The following is a 17,940-nucleotide window of genomic DNA, read 5'->3' as shown; positions in this document are numbered from 1 at the left end:
CTGCGAAACTTTCGCATGCGTAAGGGCACTTTCATGGAACTTTGTGACTTGCTTTCCCCTGCCCTGAAGCGCCAGAATACCAGGATGAGAGCAGCCCTCACAGTTGAGAAGCGAGTGGCGATAGCCCTGTGGAAGCTTGCAACGCCAGACAGCTACCGGTCAGTCGGGAATCAATTTGGAGTGGGCAAATCTACTGTGGGAGCTGCTGTCATGCAAGTAGCCAAAGCAATCATTGAGCTGCTGCTACGAAAGGTAGTGACTCTGGGAAATGTGCAGGCCATAGTGGGTGGCTTTGCTGCAATGGGATTCCCTAACTGTGGTGGGGCGATAGATGGAACCCATATACCTATCTTGGCACCAGAGCACCAGGGTACCCAGTACATAAACCGCAAGGGTTACTTTTCAATGGTGCTGCAAGCACTGGTGGATCACAGGGGACGTTTCACCAACATCAACGTGGGCTGGCCAGGAAGGGTTCGTGACGCTCGCGTCTTCAGGAACCCTACTCTGTTTAAACGGCTGCAGTAAGGGACTTACTTCCCGGACCAGAAAATAACCGTTGGGGATGTTGAAATGCCAATAGTTATCCTTGGGGACCCAGCCTACCCCTTAATGCCATGGCTCATGAAGCCATACACAGGCAGCCTGGACAGGAGTCAGAAGCTGTTCAACTACAGGCTGAGCAAGTGCAGAATGGTGGTGGAATGTGCATTTGGTCGTTTAAAAGGTTGCTGGCACACTTTACTGACTCGCTCAGACCTCAGCCAAACCAATATCCCCATTGTTATTGCTGCTTGCTGTGTGCTCCACAATCTCTGTGACAGTAAGGGGGAGACCTTTATGGCGGGGTGGGAGGCTGAGGCAAATCGCCTGGCTGCTGATTACGTGCAGCCAGACACCAGGGCGATTAGAAGAGCACACCAGGAAGCGCGGTGCATCAGAGAAGCTTTGAAAACCAGTTTCATGATTGGCCAGGCTACCGTGTGAAAGTTCTGTTTGTTTCTCCTTGATGAAAACCCGCCCCCTTTATTGACTCATTCTCTGTAGGCAACCCACCCTCCCCCTTCGATCACAGCTTGCTTTCAAAGGAAATAAAGTCAGTATCATTTTAAAATCATGTATTGTTTATTAATTGATTATAAAAAGAGGGAGAGAACTGAGAAGGTAGCCCAGGTGGGGTTTGGGAGGAGGACTGGAGGGAAGGAAAAGGCCACTAAAAAAAGGTTAAAATAATGACAGCCTTTTGCTTGGGCTGTCCACTGGGGTGGAATGGGAGGGTGCACAGAGCCCTCCCCCCCCCCACGTTCTTACACGTCTGGGTGAGGAGGCTATGGAACATGGTGAGGGGGGAGGGTGGTTATACAGGGGCTGCAGCGGCAGTCTGTGATCCTGCTGCCGTTTCTGAAGCTCCACCAGACGCCGGAGCATGTCTGTTTGCTCACGCAGCAGCCCCAGCATTGCATCCTGCCTCCTCTGATCTTCCTGCCGCCACCTCTCATCTCGAGCGTCCCTCATGTCCTCACGTTGGTCCCTCATGTCCTCACGTTGGTCCCTCCTGTCCTCACGTTCACTGGCATCTTTCCTATACTTTGAAACCGTGTCCTTCCACTCATTTCGATGAGCTCTTTCATTGCGGGTGGATTCCATGATTTCCGCGAACATCTCGTCTCGCGTCCTCTCTTTCCGACGCCTTATCTGAGAGAGCCTTCGGGACGGAGGAGGGAGGCTTGAAAAATTTGCAGCTGCTGGAGGGAGGGGAAAAGAGAATTTTTTAAAAAGATACAATTTACAGAAACAATGCTTATACTCTTTCATGGTGAACAACACTATTCACATTACCTAGCACATGTGATTTCTGTTCAAGGTCGCATTTTGCCTCTTAATATTGAGTGGCTGTGGCTTTGCTGCTAGAGATCACAGACGCAGGTCCAGGCAACAGAATTCGGCTTGCATGCGGCCGTGGTAAGCTATTGTCTTTTGGCTTCTGCGCCCTCCTTTCCGACATACCAAGCAAAGCTCGTTGAGTGCTGCGGTTTTCCTGTTAACCTTCAGAAGCAGAAAACAAACTAACCCCACCCCCATCCAATTCTCTGGGATGATCGCTTTATCCCTCCCCCCACCGCGTGGCTGGTATCAGGGAAGATCCCTGCTAGCCACACGTGAAAAGCTCAGCGCCAATTCCCCGCCCCCCGCGCTTGGCTTACTACAGGGAAGGATTTCTTTTCAGCCACAGGCAAACAGCCCAGTAGGAAGGGCCACCTCTGTCCCCTTAATTAAATTCCCGTATTTCAACCAGGTTACCATGAGCGATATCACTCTCCTGAGGATTACACGAACGGATGTTGCTTGAATGCCAGCAAAGACCGGGACCATACACTGACAGGCTTTGTCATGCAATGATACCAGATTATTTGCTACTAGCATGGCGTGGTCAAGTGTCCTACCATGGAGGATGGAATAAGGCTGCACTGCCCAGAAACCTTCTGCAAAGCTTTTGGAGTACCTCCAGGAGAGCTTCATGGAGATGTCCCTGGAGGATTTCCGCTCCATCCCCAGACACGTTAACGGAATTTTCCAGTAGCTGTACTGGCCGCAAATGCATCCCAAGTCCTCAGGGCAAATTAATCATTAAAAAACGCTTGCTTTTAAACCATGATTTATATTTTCAAAGGTAAACTCACCTGAGGTCCCTTCCATGGGGTCATAATCTTGGGTACTGGCTTGGGAGGGTACTTCAGTCAGGCTGAGAAAAAGATCCTGGCTGTTGGGGAGAACGGAGTGCTGTGTGCTCTCCGCAAGCTCGTCCTTCTCCTCTTCCTCCTCCTCCTCCTCTTCCCCGTCCGCAGAATCCTCAGGTGTGGCTGATGAGATTACCCCCGCCTCGGAATCCACGGTCAGAGGTGGGGTAGTGGTGGCGGCCCCCCCTAGAATTGCATGCAGCTCAGCATAGAAGCGGCATGTCTGCGCCTCTGACCCGGAGCGACCGTTTGCCTCCTTTGTTTTCTGATAGGCTTCTCTGAGCTCCTTGACTTTCATGCAGCACTGCTCTGAGTCCCTATTGTGGCCTCTCTCCATCATGCCCTTGGAGATTTTTTTCAAAAGTTTTGGCATTTCATCTTTTCAAACAAAGTTCTGCTAGCACTGAATCCTCTCCCCATATAGCGATCAGATCCAGTACCTCCCGTACGGTCCATGCTGGTGCTCTTTTTCGATTATCGGCCTGCATGGTTACCTGTGCTGATGAGCTCTCTGTGGTCACCTGTGCTCTCCTGTGCTGGGCAAACAGGAAATGAAATTCAAATTTTCGCGGGGCTTTTCCTGTCTACCTGAGTTCAGATTGCTGTCCAGAGCAGTCACAATGGTGCACTGTGGGATAGCTCCCAGAGGCCAATACCATCAAATTGCGGCCACACTAACCCTAATTCGAAATGACAATATCGATTTCGGCGCTACTCCGCTCATCGGGGAGGAGTACAGAAATCAATTTTAAGAGCCCTTTATTTCGAAAGAAATGGCTTCGTTGTGTGGATGGGTGCAGGGTTAATTCGATTTAACGCTGCTACATTCAAATTAAACTCATAGTGTAGAACAGGCCAAAGATTTTTTTAAAAAAAATCACATATGCTAATTCCCACATAGTGATTTTTGCACCATATTCACCGTGGTCTCTCAGCTCCACCAGATGAGTTGCCTGCTTCTGCCTTTTGCTGCTCACCTTCTTTGGGGTCAGTCCTGTAATCTTTTCTATCCACTCCTTTCCTTTTGAGTCGTAGGAGTGTGTGTCCCTCTAGCCAGGAATGTTCATCAGCTCCAGATGGGGGAGAGAGATTTGATCCCAACAAGCTACACTGAGGCAAAAACGACCTGTGCCTCACATCCACTAGGACTGTACATGGCGTTGGCTGCTCAAGTTAGTGATCTTGGTGTAAAAAGACAATTCTAGTTGTAGAGCAGATGCAGCCCAGGTGCAGTGGTTGGCATTCGGTTCCCCCTTGACCTGACCTAAACAAACCCTGAGCATCACGGTTATACTGTTCCCCCATTTCAAAGCAATTGTTAGTCATCAAGTTCCCCCTTCGGGAACAAATTGTTTCATTCCCAGTTGCTCGGATGTTGCTTCAGGTTGTGCTGCAGAGCAGATATTTTTACTACCATTTTCCTCACTTAAAATATATTGAACTATAACAAAGAGCAGGAACAGGGCAGGGATAGGGGAAAATTGTCATTTCACCCTCTGTAACAACAGAAGAAGATAGGGTAAGTGACACCTGACATTTGGTGTCTTACAGGGATTCTAAGCAGCACCTGAATTTAGTCCCTAATTTAAATCTGTGCCACCAGATTAAAGAAATAAAAGGGCATAGTTGAGTGAGTTATACCTCACTATCGCTACTGATAGGTTGTGTGGTTGGTGAAGAATTCTACGCCAGAGAAGTGTAAAATTACTCCAAGTAAGGTCAAAGATTTGACAAGAACTCAGGTAGAAATTACAGGTACTGGTGGTTGATTTTCACCCCAGAGATGGAAGCTATGGTGACCTGTGGCCCAGGTAAACTATTTTTAGAACCCTGCTCCCTAGTTAAGTGGCATTGGTCACACACCTGAAGGATGCCATGATTAAATTGGGCACAACTGTCTTTTACCATTTGGATCTAAAGTTTCATTAATCACAGAGAGAAACAGCTGATTCCTTCAGAGCCATTCTATGCCTCTGGGTCCGAATCTGGCTGCCTTGTTGAACCAGAAGCACTTCCATGCTGGGCAAATGATGGTAGCCAATGAGGGAATGTATCAGATTCCAAGTTCAGACTGCAGGATACATGAATGCTGAGTTCAGAGTCTGTGGTTTGGTCTCTTAGATTTGCTATTAAGTCTAATGCATTTGTATCAATTCTCCACCTCCTGCTACTTTGAAAGATTAGCAAGTGTGAAAATAGAGCACATGTGGCTTTTCTCATGATGCAGCCTTCCCATGTAGTGTGAGACTCCTTCCACCCACACTTCTGGGAGAAGACCCAGGGAGAAATGAACTCTCAGAAATGGAAGGCTCCTAGGTTATTGTAGAATGTGACTTCACACAAAGCTCACTGTGTGGAAATGGGAATTAAGAGAAAACTGACCTATCAGTTTATATTTTGTATTCGTTGGATAAGTTGTTACCAGCGACAATGAAATTAAACATGAAGTTAATTAGTGTAACGGAAGAGGCTGATTATGTGATAACTTTCAGTGTTACAATATAATTCAGGTTTTCTTCCAGTTCTCACCCTGCCCCCTCCTACTACATAGGAAATGGAGGCTAATCCTGAAATTAAAACCTCACTCCAAAGGAATTAGAGTGGGGGAATATGTGAGAGAAATAGCATGTACGAGAATAGAGACCTAGTATAGACAGTAAAATGGAATTTATTATGATATATTTTAAAATAAATCTTCCCTTAAGAGGAAAATTACTTGAGACAGGATTTGGAACCTTTTACCCAGTTAGAGGGTAACAGCCACAGAGTTCTCCAGGTCTCTTGTTTGCAAAGCAAAGATGTCACATCAGGCAGGAGATGTCCAAATCTAAAATGGTGATGGATGTGTTATGGTAGCTTTTCTGGGTTGGTGTTTGGTTTCTTAATTTAATTTAAATTTTGCAACCAGTTATTTTTATAGGTGCTGAGGCCCCTTTTCCTTTTGAGCACAGCTGTTTAACCCTCAGGCCTGGCTCTGGAAACCTCCCCAAAACTGGCCTTGTGTTTCTTTCATGTTTGATATCTTTGGGGTTCACACATCCACACTACATGCGGTTCACAGCAACAGATACTTTGAGAAAGCTGCTGGGTTAAGCGGGCCTTTTCCAAACTGACATTGGCCCAAAGTCTGCCTCAATTCAGCTGGATTGGTTCACACCTGATTTCCCCAGAGACCTCGGGGGAGGTGTGGTAAGATAGGGTAAGTAGGAATCCATAACGATAAAGTTAAATGTAAGGGTGTCAAGGCTGTATCCCCACTTTGAACTTTAGGGTACAAATGTAGGGGCCTGCATGAGGACTTCTAAGCTTAACTACCAGCTTAGTTCTGGTCCGCTGCCACCATTCCCTACCCTGGGAAGCTTTTAGAAACTTTTCACCAATTCCCTGGTGAATACAGATCCAAACTCCTTGGATCTTAAACAAGGAGAAATTGACCCTTCCCCCCTCCTTCCTTTCACCAACTCCTGGTGAATACAGATCCAAACCCCCTTGGATCTTAAAACAAGGAGAAATCAATCAGGTTCTTAAAAAGAAGGCTTTTAATTAAAGAAAAAGGTAAAAATCATCTCTGTAAAATCAGTATGGAAAATAACTTTACAGGGTAATCAAACTTAAAGAGCTCAAAGGACCCCCCTCTGTCTTAGGTTCAAAGTACAGCAAACAAAGATAAACACTCTAGTAAAAGGTACATTTACAAGTTGAGAAAATAAAGTAAAACTAAGACGCCTTGCCTGGCTTTTTACTTACAAGTTTGAAATAAGAGAGACTTGATTAGAAAGATGGGGAGAACCTAGATTGATGTCTGGTCCCTCTCAGTCCCAAGAGCGAACAACCCCTTAAAACAAAGAGCACACACAAAAGCCTTTCCCCCCCCCCCCCCCCCAAGATTTGAAAGTATCTTGTCCCCTTATTGGTCCTTTGGGTCAGGTGTCAGCCAGGTTATCCAAGCTTCTTAACCCTTTACAGGTAAAAGGATTTTGGAGTCTCTGGCCAGGAGGGATTTTAGTACTGTACACAGGAGAGCTGTTACCCTTCCCTTTATAGTTATGACAAAGGGTGAAAGACCTTCACCTTGCAGGTTAACAAGCCTGTTCTGTTGATTCCCTCTGACGCCTCTGGCACTGGTCACTCTCAGGCAGCACGCTGGGCTAGATGGACCATTGGTCTGACCCAGTATGACCAGTTTTGCATTCTTCTGTAAGCCATCTATGGCCTGGTCTACACTGGCAAGTTTCTGCGCAGTAAAGCAGCTTTCTGCGGTGTAACTCCCGAGGTGTACACACTGGCAAGCCACTTACTGCACAGAAACTGAGCAGTTGCAGCGCTGTAAAAAAACCCACCCTGACGAGAGGTGTACAGCTTTCTGCGCCACGGCTACAGCACCGCGGTGCCAGTGTAGACACCCTGGTCGATTACAGTGCTGCGATTGGCCTCCAGGAGCTTTCCCACAATCCCTGTTCTCGCCTCTCTGGTCATCGTTTTGAACTCTACTGCACTGCCCTCAGGTGACCAACTGTGAACCCCACCCCTGAAATTCCTTGGGAATTTTGAAAGTCCCCTTCCTGTTTGCTCGGTGATGCATGCAGCGGTCTCAGCACATCTTTCCAGGTGACCATGCCTGCGCCACGCACTAGGCGATCCTCCGCTTGGAGCAATGCTGAGCTGCTGGACTTGATCAGCATTTGGGGAGAGGAGGCTCTCCCAGCTATGTGCCAGCCATAGAAATTATGATATGTATGGACAGATTTCACGATGCGTGAGAGAAAGGGGCCATGACCGGGACACACTGCAATGCAGGGTCAAAGTGAAGGAGCTGTGGAACGCCTACTCCATGCGCGGGAGGCAAACCGCCGCTCCAGTGTTGCACCCACCAGCTCCCAGTTCTACAAAGATCTGGATGCGCTACTCGCTGGTGACCCCACCTCCACTGCGAAGGCCACTGTGGATACTTCGGTGGCTCACGTGCCAGTCGAGAATGGACCGAGCCAGGAGGAGGAAATCTTGGATGAGGACGTGGAGGCAGAGGGAGACCTAGAGGCAGAGGATGAGTTGGAGGTCAGAGATGCATGCAGCCGGGAGTTCTTCTCTACCCCGGAGGAGGCTAGCCAGTCACAGCTGTCGGAGCTTGGCGAAGCGCAAACAGGAGAGGAGGCCCCTGGTAAGTGGCTTTGATTTTGGGAATCACTGAAGTGAGTTCTTGGGGGCAGGAGGGTTGCAGAAAGCAGGCTTGTGTCTGTATGATGTGTGTACCACCACATGCCCAGTCTGAGCGGCGGAACAGGGTGCTGATTGACTCCCTCGCTTCATGGGAATCTGCGCCAGAGATCTCCATGAACCTCTCATGGAGATACAGGGCAATCCAGTTCTTTGGCAGAGCTGCTTTGTTTCTTGCCCCATTAAGGGTAACTTTCATGCACTACTCTGCCATCATGGGAGGGGCGGGGGGGGGGGCATTGCTGCACACAGGCCACATAACGGCCAGAGCAGATGCCGCCGTCTTGGAGAAGATCCTCCCTTGATTCCCTGCTCACCCTGCTCACCCTCAGCAGCAAGATATCTTCCATAATGAACACAGCCTGTGGAAAATGTGGGCACAGGAATGATTATAAGGCCCCCCTGACAGTGCTGGCTCTCCCCAAGAGCCACGTGCCCAGTGTACAGTATGGTCCTGGAACAGTGATTTCCCCTGACCCTGGTGTTACCATTTTGGGGGTCTTGTGGCTCATAGGTGCTTGCCTGGGTTTAGCCAGTTAGTGATAGGTATGTGAACAGTGGCTGTGTTTTAAATCACTGCATCAGTGGTCTCTGTGTTGCAAACAATACTGCTTCTGTAAAATGTTGCATTTTGGCTTCACAGAGATGATCTTGGGATCCCAGCCTCCCTCTTTGTTATTGCCGGCTGAACGGCTGTGCAGAATTAGAAAGCAGCCATGAAGAACTAAAGAGAACTTTCTGCATGAGGTCATGATGCACTCTGCGGCTGAAAAACAAGAATTGAAGGAGTGGCCGGACAGTGAGAAGAGGGACCGAAAGGAGACCACGGTGTGTCCGAATGAAGCCACGGAGCGGCTTTTAAATGTTATGGACTGCCAAGCGGACACACTCCAGGTGCTACTAGCACTGCAAACCGAGCAGCTCCGCGACCACCCTCCCCTGCATCTGCTGTCGTAAAACTCTTTCCAATGCATCCCTCTGACACCACCAACACACTCTTATCCATCTCCTGGCTCCAGTCCGTACTCGCTGCATTCCACTCCTGCCCCATCACAGTCCAGCCCTGCGGACGCCCAGTACCCAGTGCACTCAACACCCGTCCCTCTGTAGTTTATTCCTGCTGAAGTACATTACCCGCTGCACTGTACTCCAAAGGAGAAGGTTGCATATGATTCCTGGACATACACAAATCTTTAACTGTTCTGGGACCCCCACCTCCTCATGGGACCCTCCCTTCCCCCACAGTGCTGATGTGTTGTTTTTTTGTTTTGGTTTTTCTCTCCTCTGGTGGTTGCTTTTTAATAAAATAATAGTTTTGGTTTGAAAGCAATCTTTATTCCATTAATGGAAAGCAAACACAGCTTTGCAAAGAAACATGCGATTCTCTTAAACTTTTATAGTGCATGGTCTGCACCAATCACAATCACCTCGTAGCATTACAAGCACTGCACTCCCGTGCATAGCAACAAATAGTGGCTTTCAGCTTCAAATTGCTGCCTTAAGGCATCCCTGATCCTTATAGTCCCACACTTCACCCCTCTAATAGTCCTGGTCTCTGGCTGTTCAAATTCAGCCTCCAGATGCTGAGCCTCATCCGTCCACCCCTGAGTGAAGCTTTCACCCTTCCCTTCACAGATATTATGGGGTGTACAGCATGCGGCTATAAGCATAGGAATATTGTCAGCGGCCAGGTCCAGCCTTCCACATAGGCAGCGCCAGCGGGCCTTTAAATGGACAAAAGCTCACTCAACTGTCATTCTGCACTTGCTCAGCCTGTTGTTTGAACCGCTCCTTGCTGATGTCAAGATGCCCAGTGTATGGCTTCATAAGCCACGACATTAAGGGGTAAGTAGGGTCTCCCAGGATCACAATGGGCATTTCGACTTCCCCTACAGTGAACTTCTGGTCCGGGAAGAAAGTCCCTGCTTTCAGCTTCCTCAATAGGCCAGTGTTCTGAAAGATGCGTGTGTCATGCCCCTTTCCGGATCAGTCTGTGTTAATGTCTGTGAAACGCCCACGGTCATCCACAAGTGCCTGGAGAACCATAGAAAAATACCCCTTGTCATTCATGTACTCGGTGGCTAGGTAGTCAGGTGCCAGAATTGGAATATGCGTGCCATCTATCGCCCCTCCGCAGTTAGGGAAGCCCGTTTGTGCAAAGCCATCCACAATGTCACACAGGTTGCCCAGAGTCTCAGTCTTTCAGAGCAGGATGCAATTAATGGCCCTGTACACTTATCGACGGGGTCCAACGGTCGACTTTCCCACTCCAAACTGGTTAGCGACCGATTGGTAGCAGTCTGGAGTAGCCAGCTTCCACAGTGCAATTGCCACACGCTTCTCCAATGACAGGGCAGCTCTCATTCTCGTGTCCTTGCACTGCAGGGCTGGGGCGAGTTCATCACATAGTCCCATGAATGTGGCTTTCCTCATCTGAAAGCTCTGCAGCCACTGCTTGTCCTCCCAGATGTGCATGACTATGTGATCCCACCACTCGGTGCTTGTTTCCTGAGCCCAAAAATGGTGTTCCACTGTGGTCAGCACCTCCGTGAATGCCACAAGCAATCTCATGTCCTAGCTACTACACATGGCGAAATCAATGTCTAACTCCTCCTGCCTTTGTAGTTTAAGGAATAACTCCACTGCCACTCGTGACGTGTTAGTAAGTGTGGGATCCATTCCTACAGACCGAATAGGCAGAGCGTGTAGTACACAAATCATTGAAATTTGGCCCCAAATGGGGACAGAAGCACAGGGATTGCTGAGATGCGAAGCAATGCATGACGGGGCATTCACGGAGGTGCTGACCACAGTGGAATGCCGTTTTGGGCTCAGGAAACACCTCCCTCCCACCTTCCCACAACTCCCACCTCCCTCCACCTTCCCACAACTCTTAGTGGCAGAAGAGGAAGAGATGCTCAGTGGGATAGCTGCCCAGCGTGCACCGTTCCAAGTACTGCTGTAAGTGCTGCAAGTGTGAACACGCTATTGCGCAGGCAGCTGACAGTGTGAACACACAATAGCGGTTTCCCTTCAGCACTCTCTGAGCGGCGCTGTAACTCCCAGTGCTGTAACTCTGCCAGTGTAGACATAGCCTCAGAGAGACTGACTGCCAGGATCCCAGGACTGATCCCCTCTGGGGAATGAAGCACAACATCGACAGACTATGCAGCCTTCAGCAGTCTCCCTGTACCTGAAAACCCTGCTAGCCCAAAGTGCTGGACCATCTATGCCATTACCTGGTTCCTAAACTGCAGCTACAGTTCCTACTCAAGGTGAATCCAAAGACCGAGAGGTGCAGAGATCCAACCCCTTGAAATCTTAGAAACGTTTTGTTCCTTTTTCTATTTTCTGCATGTGTTTCTTTTTATGAACTTGAAGACCTCACAGCCTTTCTATTAGAGAGAGAGTGTGTGTGTATGCCCCTCTGACATCTATAAAATAAAAATATAATAATATATGGAGATATACCTATCTCATAGTGCTGGAAGGTCATTGACTTCAGCACCCTGCCTTCACTACAAGGACCAAATACTGATTTTGCCCCAGATCCCCAAGTGGCTTCCTCAAGGATTGAGCTCACAACCCTAAATTTAACAGGCCAATGCTCAAACCACAGAGCTATCCGGCCCCCACAGGGAAGATGTTAGGAAGAATAGTTCCCCAAATCTTAATAGCCTTATAACGCTGCTCTATGAAATGACTGAATGCATGCTCCTCACCTATGGAAACATTGCAAGGAATTGAGCTGTCAGATATGTATTGTTCAGCGAGAGCAGTTGGAACTTCTTTTACTAATGTCTTTCTAAGGTCTGTATGTGCTTTGGGGCAAGAGGGCGAGGAGAAGTGTTAGCTACACAATAGTGAAATCTAAGGAGAAAACTAATTAGCTTTGAGGTAGTAGGCTAAATATAAGCAATAATTTGGTTTCGGTATTGAAATATTCAGCTCGCTAAATCTGGGTTGCACTGCCTGGGTAGAAATCTCTGATTGGGCTTTCGGCATCACTAAATATGCACCTGCCTTCTTGGGTTGCTCTTTTAGGATTTATAAGGGTTGATTTTCTGCTGTATTAATCTGATGGTTTGACTCAATTCATGGCTTGATTCCAATGCAATATCCTTGTTAACTCATTGATTTACTGATTTGACCTGAACTTGATCACTGTATTGTTTAACCCTTAGCTGAGTGGTGTCTATAGTCATTTAGCCTTAGTGATGTGTGCGCTTGGATTTATTTGTTCATGTTAATAAAACATGTAACTGGGATCTTGAGTCATTTCTTTCAATAAGCAACAGGGGCTGGAACTTTTATTTGTATATTTCCCTTTAATTCAATCTCCATTTTCTTCATTTCATACTCTTCTAAATTAAGGAATCTGCAGCACCAAAAACTGACATAAACCTTTTGCTGTCCCATTCTGTGCCCATCCAGCAGGAGTAGAGAACAAACACCTCCTGGGGCAGGGAATGTCACACTGGACTAAATACAGACGCATGTTCCCAAGCTTTGCTGTCTTTCTCAAATCCTGGCATAAGGGTGACACCTACAGCTGCTTGTAATCACACCTGGCAGGAAGGAGACCCCTATGTGCATTCCCTGGGGAGGCAGGGGGATCTGGGAGACCCTGGACACTGGGGGATATTTACCCAGAGCTCAGGAGCAATCTACTCAGGGATGATGCAGGAGAAAAGAGCTGGGTGCTGCTTTCCCCACTTATTTCTCCTTACCCCTTTTGGTCTCTCCTCTTTCCCTTTCCTTCATCCCCCTGCCTCCCGGCAGGGAGACTTGGGCACTTCCCTACTCCCAAGGGCGCTCACTCTCCCGTAGCTGGATTGGCCCCTGCGAGTGCTAATAGGAGCGAGAGCCTGGGTGCGGGTCAGTCCCTGCAGCGGCTCTGGGACACACAGAAGCAAGAGGAGCAGCAGAGATGGGGCTAGTTCCCACCTCAGAAAGTCCCTGGCCTGGTGAGTGCAGCAGCTGCAGCCCAGGTTGGGCTTGAAGGAGCCAAGAAGGGGCAGGAGCAGCGGGGAGCTGGTAGGAAGGAAGCAGGAAAAGAGCCATGGGGCAGCTCCTGGAGGCGGAGCTCTGTAAGGTACGAGACACTGCTGGTGCTGCTGCCTCCAGTGTGAGCTGGGAGCCTGGGCTGTAGTGTGAGAAACTGCTGTCTAGGATTTTGCTACTGAGGGTGCACTGAGCATGCTCAGTAACATCTGCTGAAGCCACTTCCCTTCACCCTGCCCTTACTTGGAATCATATTCTGCAGACTGTTATTTACAGGGGTTCAAAGGGAGCAAATCAGAGTTGGGGAGTGGCCAGGATCTGAGGAGGGGGTGGAAATGGACTGGTCAGTGGGGTCAGCTGGAGGCAGGGTTAGGAGAGGGGCTGAGGGCCAAAATGAGGGATGAGGGGAAAAGGAGCTGAGGGGAAACCCAGGGGCGTGGCAGTGACAGAGGGTAAAGCTCCAGCACAGGCAGGGTCAGAGGGGATAACAGTTACCACGATGGACTGAGACACCCGTGTTTGCAAAAATAGCATGTGGGGGGACAGAGGGGCTTTTTTATTTCCCCTCCCACAGACATTACCCCCGATCTTGTTGTGGTCACTTAGAACAGGGGCGAGGGTGTCCCCACTCTGGGGTCCTCCCTCCACACTGGACTCTTCCCTGACCCACTGATCATTGCATATGCTTCAAGCAAATTCCATTTATTAAAGAGCAATCAATTTAAAAAAGAAGGAAAGATGGGAAAGGTTAAAGGCAAACACGTAACCTCTTTCTGTGGCACAGGGATATCACAAACAGCGTCTCTGGAACATAAGGGAAGTTCACAGTCTCTCCCTCACATGTCCCAGGCCTCCTTCCCAGGTCCTGGCTGTGGTGCAGAGATGCTACAGGTCAGACACTTGCTCTGGCGGTGGCCACATGTCCTCAGGCGCTAGATGGCAGGACACTTCTTCCCAGCATCGGCCCCCATGTTGGGGTTACGATCCCCCAAATCTGGCCTGCAAGGCCTCTTGACTGGTGGCGTCTCCCTGCGCTTCTGCCCTGGGTCCCCCTCACTCTCCCAAGCTGCTCCCCGCACCCACCTCCAGCCACAGGCTGCTGCTGCTGCTCTGCCTCCATCTCCCTGGGCTGCTTCTCTGGCTCTGGCTGTCACACCTTGGTTCCCCGGCTCTGCTTGGGCTCCTGCTCTCTCCTTAGCTCTGCCCCACTCTGGCCCAGGTAGTTCCAGCTCACATGGAGGAAGGGACCCCCTGGCCTGCTAAATCTCTCATCAGACTACCTGCCCTGTCCGTCAGGGTGACCTGGAGCTTTGGCATCTCTGCATTGCTCCTAGAGCTGAAAGCTGAGGAAGCTGAACGCCAAAGACTCGCCATGAAGGAGAAAGAAAGAGCAAAAACATTAATTGGACAGCTAGAAAAGCAGAACCAGAACCTTCCCCATCACTGATTCCCACCTTCCAAAAATCCACAAATGGGAACAATTGTGTCTTGCATCCAAAGTGACACATGATGTTACAGAATATTTCACTACCTTTGAGAGGCTGTGTGTGATTCATGAGATTCCTGAGGACAAGAAAATCCCCACTTTGGTTGCAAAGTTAACTGGTAAAGTTCTGAATACATTCAAGGAAATGCCAATTCAGGATGCTTTAGATTACTAGAAATTCAAAGAAATGATTTCAGATCACCCCTGAAACAGATCGGGCGAATTTTAGGAATCTTAAGAGAAATGCGGGTTTGAGTAACGGGCAATATGTAACAGGATGAAAGATCTGATGGGAAAATGGTGAGGGGAAGGGGAATTGCAAGCTTTGAAGAAATGTTTGAACTTGTTGCTCTGGAACATTTCTTAAGCATATGTAGAGATGATATGAAGCAGTGTCTGTGGGATAAAAATGTGAATACTCTGGATGAGGTGGTCTCTCTAGCTGATGCTTTGAGTAAGTGTAAACCACAGAAAGGGAAGTTTAAAGCTGGTGGGAAGCAGGGTTCCCATTTTACCCGTGGGAAAAAGGAGGGTGGCTGGGCACTCACAGCCTGTGACATTCCCCTCTGGTGTTGTCTGGACCAGTGATCTGCTAGGTCACTCCAACACTTGCTTCTGGGAGCCAGCCTTACCCTGCTCTGCTGTGAGAACCCCCACTCCTGGAGTGCTCACGCACAGCCTCTGGCATGTCAGCTGCTCCCAGCTACTTGCGAGCGAATGACACTAGCCAATATCTCCGGTCCCAGACACAACCCTGCAGGACGGAGGTTCCTAGTGTCCAGTTATGCCCGCTGGATGCTGCAAGTTTATATAAGTTCATAAATTTAACAAAAATTGATATGTAGCAGCCTTGTTCTCCCAAGGGGAGTCTCTGACACACTGCAAACCAAGCACACTGCTTCAGGTAGAATAAACAAACAGATTTATTAACGATAAAGGTAGATTTAAGTGATTATAAGTCAAAGCACAACAAAGTCAGATTTGGTCAAATGAAATAAAAGCAAAACACATTCTAAGCTGACCGTAACACTTTCAATGTCCTTACAAACTTAGAGGCTTCTCACCACAGGCTGGCTCTTCGGCCAGGCTCTCCCCTTTGATCAGTGGTTCAGTCGCTTGGTGGTGGTGGTGGCTGTAGATTGTGACAAAGTTCCTCCTCTGCCTTGGTGGGTCCTGCGCTTATTGGTGGATTTGCTCGCCTCAGAGATTCACAGCAGCTCTCAGTTTGGCCACTTTTGCTAGTGGCTCAAACCTGCCGTTCACCCAGCTAACCTCATCAATGGCCAGCATGGGGAAAGGGAGGAGAACAATCCCCACAGTCTCTGCTGATCCACCTAGTGGGTTGGGGGACAGGCAAGGGACCTTCCCCTCTGGTGGGACCCACAGTCCAGGTCAACTCCTCTTGTATCCAATAGGGAGTTTGGGGATGGGGGGAACCCGGGCCCACCCTCTACTCCGGGTTCTAGTCCAGGGCCCTGTAGAGCGCAGCTGTCTACAGTAAAAAGCAACAGAGTCTCCTGTGGCACCTTTAAGACTAACAGATGTATTGGAGCATAAGCTTTCGTGGGTGAATGCCCACTTCGTCGGATGCATGTGACGAAGTGGGCATCCCACGAAGTGAGCATTCACCCACAAAAGCTTACACTCCAATACATCTGTTAGTCTTAAAGGTGCCACAGGACTCTCTGTTGCTTTTTACAGATCCAGACTAACACGGCTACCCCTCTGATAGCTGTCTACAGTGTTTCCAGTAACACCTGTGTGACAGCTACAACTCCCTGGGCTACTTCCCCATGGCCTCCTCCCAACACCTTCTTTATCCTCACCGCAGGACCTTCCTCCTGATGCCTGTAGACGCTTGTACTCCTCAGTCCTCCAGCAGTACCACTACTCACTCTCAGCTTCTTAGACGCCTCTTGCTCCCAGCTCCTCGCATGCACCTCACTAACTGAAGTGAGGTCCCTTATTAAACCAGGTTCCCTGATTAGCCTGCCTGTGCTAATTGATTCTAGTAGCTTCTTAATTGGCTCCAGGTGTCCTAATTAGCCTGCCTGCCATAATTGGTTCCAGCAACTTCCTGATTGTTCTGGAACAGCCCATTATCTTACTCAGGGAAAAGGGGCCTGCTTAATCTGGGGCTAATATACCTACCTTCTATCATTCTCCTCTGGCCCGACCCTGTCGCATATTCCCCCCGCCCCTGCTCAACACCATGGGGTTGGGCAACTCGGGACATCAGGGATGTGTTGCTATGGTGGCTTCCGGCCCAGTGTTGTATGGTGAATTGGAAAGGTTGTAGCGACAGGAACCCTTGCAGCATTCTCTTTATTTCGCTGCATCCACTGGAGGGGTGCATGATCGGTCACAAGGATAAAGTGTTCTCCCAGTAGGTAATAACAAAGTGTTTGCATGGCCCATTTCACAGCAAGGCACTCTCTCTCAACCACTGCATACTTCTGCTCTCTCAGGAGGAGTTTCCTGCTGAGGTAGGGGATTCGGTGTTCTTCGTCTCCAATCATCTGTGATAGAACAGCTCCCAATGTGACAGATTTTTGTTACCAATCTGTCTGAGGCTTCTGGTGATCAGGCTGAAGCCGCAGGATCCTTTGGGGAAGAGATGATGAAACACACCAAGTGTCTAAATTTTAAAGCTTTATTAATAAAATAACAGCGGAGAGTGATGGGTGTTTCCCAAATCACTCAGAGGAAGGAAGAAAGCGTTAGTGCCCCAAGCCCTAACCCACTTTCATACTCACACATGCTCTACCCGAGGCTGGCCAAGCCTGGGTGTAACATAAGAAGAAGAACAGGAGTACTTGTGGCACCTTAGAGACTAACAAATTTATTAGAGCGTAAGCTTTCGTGGGCTACATGCTCTAATAAATTTGTTAGTCTCTAAGGTGCCACAAGTACTCCTGTTCTTTTTGCAGATACAGACTAACACGGCTGCTACTCTGAAACCTGTCGTAAGAAGAAGAGGAGGGAAAGGGTGGATGGGAGTTCTGTCCTGGGCCCAGGTCGTCCGGGGTCCACTGTGATCTCTGAATTGCTTCAGCTCTCAGGAGGGTTTTAAACCTTAGGGTCTTTTGGGGGTGTCTCCTTCAGAGACCTTTGTTCCCCATACTCTGTGTACCAGTCCAAACCGGCCTTCCATGGCTTCTTCAGCTTTCCCAAGCCACACTGGTTTCAGGACCGTGAGACAGTTCTGTTTGTCCCTGGCTGGCCTTTGCCGTCTCGCTCCTTTTCCCGGCCCCTGCATTTCATTCAACAACTCTCCTTTCTCATGGCTGGTTGGGGGGGTTGGACTTCCCCCCCTTCTGTCTTGGCAGGTAGCAGCTGGCCTTGGGCTGGAGTCAGCTTCTTATCTTCGGGTTTAGCTGGAACATCACGTTAACCCCTTCTTTCCTCCCCCCTCCGGCCTTTCGCCATCTGTAAAGAAACCTTTCGTTCCACATTCATACCTTTAACCCTTCCCAGAATACTTTGCAATGCCTGCAA

The sequence above is a fragment of the Emys orbicularis genome, chromosome 15 (assembly GCF_028017835.1).
Source record: "Emys orbicularis isolate rEmyOrb1 chromosome 15, rEmyOrb1.hap1, whole genome shotgun sequence".
Lineage (NCBI taxonomy): Eukaryota > Metazoa > Chordata > Testudines > Emydidae > Emys > Emys orbicularis.
The sequence above is the reverse complement of the archived record's forward strand: the minus strand, read 5'-3'. Positions refer to the sequence as shown.